We start from the raw sequence: 6,000 nt of genomic DNA, 5'->3' as shown, positions 1-6,000 counted from the left end.
AGCCATGACACTTCCTGTAGCCAACTCCATGCCGTGGGCGGAGATGAAAGAAATGTTGATGGCTGAATACTGCCCACGAGGGGAGATTCAAAAAATGGAGCAAGAGCTATGGAACCTCGCTGTGCAGAATGCGAATATCGATGCCTACATATCGAGATTTAGTGAACTGTCTCTGTTGTGCCCGGGTATGATCACCTCAGAAGGAAAGAAGATTGAGCGATTCATCTGGGGACTAACATCACCAATCCAAGGAAACGTGATAGCTGCAAACCCGGAAACATTCGACAGTGCGAAGAGATTGGCGAAGAAGCTGTATGACCATAACAACAAGAAGGGTGAGAAGCCAGCGGGGGCTGAAGGAAAGAAGGAACGTGATGGCAAGAAGGGGAAGAACAATAAGAGGAACGGGCGCCAGGGCCCCGAGACCTCTAAAAAGCAGCAGACAGTGGCGGTTAACGCTGTCACCGCACCGGTTCCAGCCGCACCACATGCTCCAGCCTCAGCTGCTTCAAATGCTTCAAGACCTTATTCCGGTAATCTTCCCAAGTGCAACAAGTGCGATTTCCATCACCATGGAGAATGCAAGGAGTTACAGTGCACTAGTTGTTGGGTTTTGAGCAATCTAACACTTCCTAAGTGTGCATGCAACCCTAATAAACCTTGGATCTATGTTTGTCTAAATACATGCAAAATAATAATTTTCCAAGGTTTATAACCTATCTAACATGGCATGGGGAACATTTCAACATAAAAGAGTTAGAAGAGATTACATACCTTTGTTGTGTTGGGTTCTTAGGAGTTTGAGGGCCAAGCACCAATAGTGTGAATGCCTCAAATGGAATCACAAACACCACAAACTCTTGGAAAACTTTGAGAGAGTATACACACTCTTGTATTTTCGGCCACACACATGCACACACACACTAGAACACTAGCTTTCTCTTAGGCTATCTTAGGCTCTCTTTCATGCTCCATAAGCATGCTTATATAGTATGCATGGTTAGGGTGAAACCCTAATAACCCATGTCTTTTCCTATTCCAAGGATCCATGGGTTAAAAGCTCCATGGATCATCCATGGACTTCCACGTAAGCCTAGCCCATTAATAAATGAGTATTAGCCCACACTATATAAAACAAATAGCCCATAATTTAATTATTATTCCTTTTAATCTCTAAATTAATCCATAATTAATTTAAGACTAAAACTAATTAAATAACGTAACTTCATATTAATATATTATAACTCATAATATATTAATAAACATATGTGTATAACTCTCATAAAATTATCCATAATAGTTTGGATGAGATGCAACCCAAATGGACCATGCCGGTCGGGTCAAGTATATACCAAATAAGTTATGGACTTAGACACCTTATCCAACAGACTCCCACTTGGATAAGTCTAATAACTATATTTGCCTATAACTTCAGGAACCAACCAACAATCGTAGCTCTCGAAAACTCCCTCGAACAATGAAGACTCTGTCGAACTATGAAGCGCCATTTTAGATAAGTGATCACATAATCCTCTGTTCTCATGATATCAGCCGGACAAACACATGGAACTATGTCTTGCTTATTGTCTAGCAGTTGTTTCTCGATTATCCGATTTGTTTGACGAAGAACTTCACTGAACACATCGGTTTAGTTCTGACCAGGCCTGGTATATGGGTCAACACAAAATCATCGAGGGGCCCGGATATCGCTTCTATTTCTAGAAGGAACAGATAAACTTCGACTGATATGCTTGTTCTACTACTTATTGAATTGTACACAAAGGCACGTTTTATAACATCAAGTTACTGATGCGTTTACGTGCAATCAATGCACAACCAACTCATAGGTAACAACTCATATCTCTAGGTTTAAAGATTTATATGATGTTATCGTCTCACGATCACTCAAGATAAATTCCATGAAGTGATACAAGTGAGCGTGGGTTTATACCAATACTCATAACTTATGAGTACTCATGAATGTTGCAGCAACCATTGCCATGCCTAAACACCTTTAAGGCATCTACAAACCCAATTCATGACAATCTTGATTCATACCTACTTCCGACGTATGATCGATTGTGGAGGTTTGAACAAATTAATTATTCTGGAAGTCAAAACATGCAAAACTGAAACAATAGTAAATAATTGACAATGATAGTAACACTTTACTCATAAATAAATCACAAATTTTATTCATCATCAAACGTCGATTACATTTTACAAGTTTCAGGAAAACTATCTAATCTGTAAAACTAATATCGTCCCTCAGCCCGATGCGTCTCGCATGCTGAAAATGCTTAACCCTCGTCAGTCCCTTCGTAAGGGGATCTGCAGGATTCTCATCTGACGATATCCTCCTTGTCACAAGGAGTCCTTCTTCAATCTTGTGCCTTATGAAGTGATATTTTCTGTCAATGTGTCGGGATCTGCCATGATCTCTTGGTTCCTTGGCTAAGATAACCGCAGCATTGTTGTCACAGAAAATCTCTATAGGTTCCTTAATAGCTGGTACAACTCCAAGGTCTCCGATGAAGTTCTTTAGCCATATCGCCTCCTTCGCTGCTTCACTCGCTGCTATATACTCTGATTCACAAGTCGAATCAGCCACCGTCTCCTGCTTGGAACTCTTCCAAGAAATTGCCCCTCCATTTAAGGTAAAGATCCAGCCCGATTGAGAGCGGAAATTATCCCTATCAGTCTGAAAACCAGCATCACTATACCCTAATATTCTCAAGTCATCACTGCCACCAAGGGTAAGGACCCAATCCTTAGTCCTCCGCAGGTACTTGAGAATGTTCTTTACCGCGGTCCAATGAGCCTTGCCAGGGTTCCCCTGATACCTGCTGACCATGCTCAAAGCAAATGCCACATCAGGACGGGTACAAGTCATAGCATACATGATCGAGCCAACTGCTGAAGCATATGGTAATTGGCTCATCTCAGCTATCTCAGCCTCTGTACTCGGACTCTGAGTCTTACTCAGTTTGGTATTGCTTTGGATCGGTAAATCTCCTTTCTTGGAATTCTCCATGTTGAACCTTTTCAACACCTTATCCAAGTAGATACTCTGACTAAGTCCAATTAGTCTTCTACTCCTTTCTCTTAATATCCTTATCCCTAGGATATAGGTAGCCTCCCCTAGGTCCTTCATAGCAAAGCACTTCCCAAGCCAGGACTTAACCTCCTGCAAGGTTGGGATGTCATTTCCTATGAGTAGTATGTCATCCACATACAGTACCAAGAAGCTAACTATACTCCCACTAGCTCTGACATACACGCAAGACTCATCTTCGCTTCTCAAGAAGCCAAACTCTTTTACCTTCTCATCAAAACAAAGATTCCAGCTACGAGATGCTTGTTTTAATCCATAAATGGATTTCTTAAGCTTGCATACTCTATTAGGGTACTCTGCATTGACAAAACCCTCTGGCTGATTCATGTACACATCCTCAGCCAACTTTCCATTAAGGAAAGCGGTTTTGACATCCATTTGCCATATTTCATAATCATGAAATGCTGCAATGGCTAACATAACCCTAATAGACTCAAATTCTGGGAGGAGGATATTCCAAAAACCGCTTTCCGAACTCGCTACGGACATTATGAATTTGTCGTAATGCCCTTCGGTCTAACAAATGCCCCTACCGCATTTATGGACCTAATGAACCGAATCTGTCGACCATTCCTCGACAACTTTGTCATTGTTTTTATCGATGACATCCTCGTCTATTCTCGAAGCAGAGAAGAGCATGGCCAACATCTCCGACAAATCCTAGAAACTCTACGATCGGAAAAGCTATACGCAAAACTTTCCAAGTATGAGTTCTGGCTCCGGAGTGTGAACTTCCTAGGTCATGTAGTTAGCCAAGATGGAATTCATGTGGATCCCTCAAAAGTCAAAGCTGTTGAAGGATGGGCAATCCCGACAACACCTACGGAAATTCGTCAATTCTTGGGTCTAGTAGGCTATTATAGGAGATTCATTCAAAACTTCTCTAAGATCGCCAAGCCACTTACCTCGCTTACACAAAAGGGCGTACCATTCAAATGGACGGACAAACAAGAAGTCGCATTCCGAACCCTGAAACAAGCTCTCTGTAGCGCCCCGGTACTCTCACTACCGGAGGGAATGGAAGATTTCGTGGTCTACTGTGATGCGTCAAATCAGGGCTTAGGTTGCGTTCTCATGCAGCGTGGAAGGGTGATAGCTTACGCATCTCGCCAACTAAAGATGCACGAAGTAAATTATACGACCCATGACCTGGAATTGGGAGCCGTGGTCTTCGCTCTGAAAAATTGGAGGCACTACCTGTATGGTACGAAGTGCACCATCTTCACGGACCACAAAAGTCTCCAACACATCTTGAACCAGAAAGAGTTGAACATGAGGCAACGAAGATGGGTTGAATTATTAAACGATTACGAGTGTGAGATCAAGTACCATCCAGGCAAGGCTAACGTGGTAGCCGACACATTAAGTCGGAAGGAGTACTCAAATCGTCGTACGAAAACTCTCTCTATAACCATTCAATCTCACCTAGTCACTCAAATTGCGGTAGCCCAGTCGGAGGCCATGAAAGCGGAAAATAGGGCAAGCGAAGCATTGCGCGGGATGGAGAAGAACCTAGAGACAAAGGAGGATGGAGTATACTACTTCATGAACCGTATTTGGGTCCCTAAAATCGGAGGATTTAGGGAGGTAGTTATGAAGCAAGCCCACAAGATGCGATACTCCATTCATCCTGGTTCAGACAAGATGTATTCGGATATTAAACAACACTATTGGTGGCCTAACATGAAGGCGGAACTTGCTACCTATGTTAGTAAATGCCTTATGTGTGCCAAGGTAAAGGTGGAATACCAGAAACCCTCAGGGTTATTACAACAACCGGTAATTCCTGAGTGGAAATGGGAGGGGATTTCTATGGACTTCATGACCAAGCTACCCAAAACGTCGGATGGACTAGACACCATATGGGTAATAATCGACCGACTGACGAAATCTGCCCATTTCCTGCCAATCAAAGAATCCTACAAGATGGAGAGATTGACGCGTTTATACGTTCGAGAAATCGTGAGACTCCATGGAGTGCCAAAATCTATTATCTCGGATAGGGACAGTAGGTTCACTTCACGTTTTTGGCAATCACTCCATAAGGCAATGGGAGCTCATCTCGACATGAGCATTGCTTATCATCTGCAAACGGATGGTCAAAGCGAACGAACCATTCAAACGCTCGAAGACATGCTTCGCGCATGCATGATAGACTTTGGGAAGTCTTGGGATACCCACTTACCTTTAATCGAATTCTCGTATAACAATAGTTATCATTCGACCATCAAGGTGGCTCCTTTCGAAGCACCGTACGGGCGTAAGTGTAGATCGCCGTTATGTTGGACTGAGGTGGGTGATACCCAACTAGCGAAAACATATACGTCGGACAAAGCACTAACGGGACCAGAGATCATTCACGAAACCACGGAAAAGATCGTCCAAATCAGGGCTCGATTACAAGCATTGCGCGACCGACAAAAGAGCTACGCCGATAAACGACGAAAGCCCTTAGAGTTTCAGGTCGGTGATCGAGTACTGTTGAAAGTCTCACCCTGGAAAGGGGTTATACGTTTCGGAAAACGGGGAAAACTGAACCCACGATACATTGGACCTTTTGAAATCGTCGCCCGAATAGGTCCAGTGGCATATAAACTGCAGCTACCCGCAAAGCTAAATAGTGTTCACCCCGTGTTCCATGTCTCTAATCTAAAGAAGTGTCTATCGGATGAAACACTCATCATTCCCCTTGACGAAATCGAAATCAACGAGAAGCTCCTGTTCGTTGAAGAACCGGTTGAAATCATGGACAGGGAGGTGAAGCGTACTAAGCAAAGTCGCATCTCGATTGTGAAAGTACGGTGGAACGTGAAGCGTGGGCCAGAATTCACATGGGAGCGCGAAGACCAAATGAAGCAAAAGTACCCTCACCTATTCTAGCATTC

Source organism: Lactuca sativa, chromosome 9 (genome assembly GCF_002870075.4).
Source record: "Lactuca sativa cultivar Salinas chromosome 9, Lsat_Salinas_v11, whole genome shotgun sequence".
In the NCBI taxonomy this organism is placed as follows: domain Eukaryota; kingdom Viridiplantae; phylum Streptophyta; class Magnoliopsida; order Asterales; family Asteraceae; genus Lactuca; species Lactuca sativa.
The sequence above is the reverse complement of the archived record's forward strand: the minus strand, read 5'-3'. Positions refer to the sequence as shown.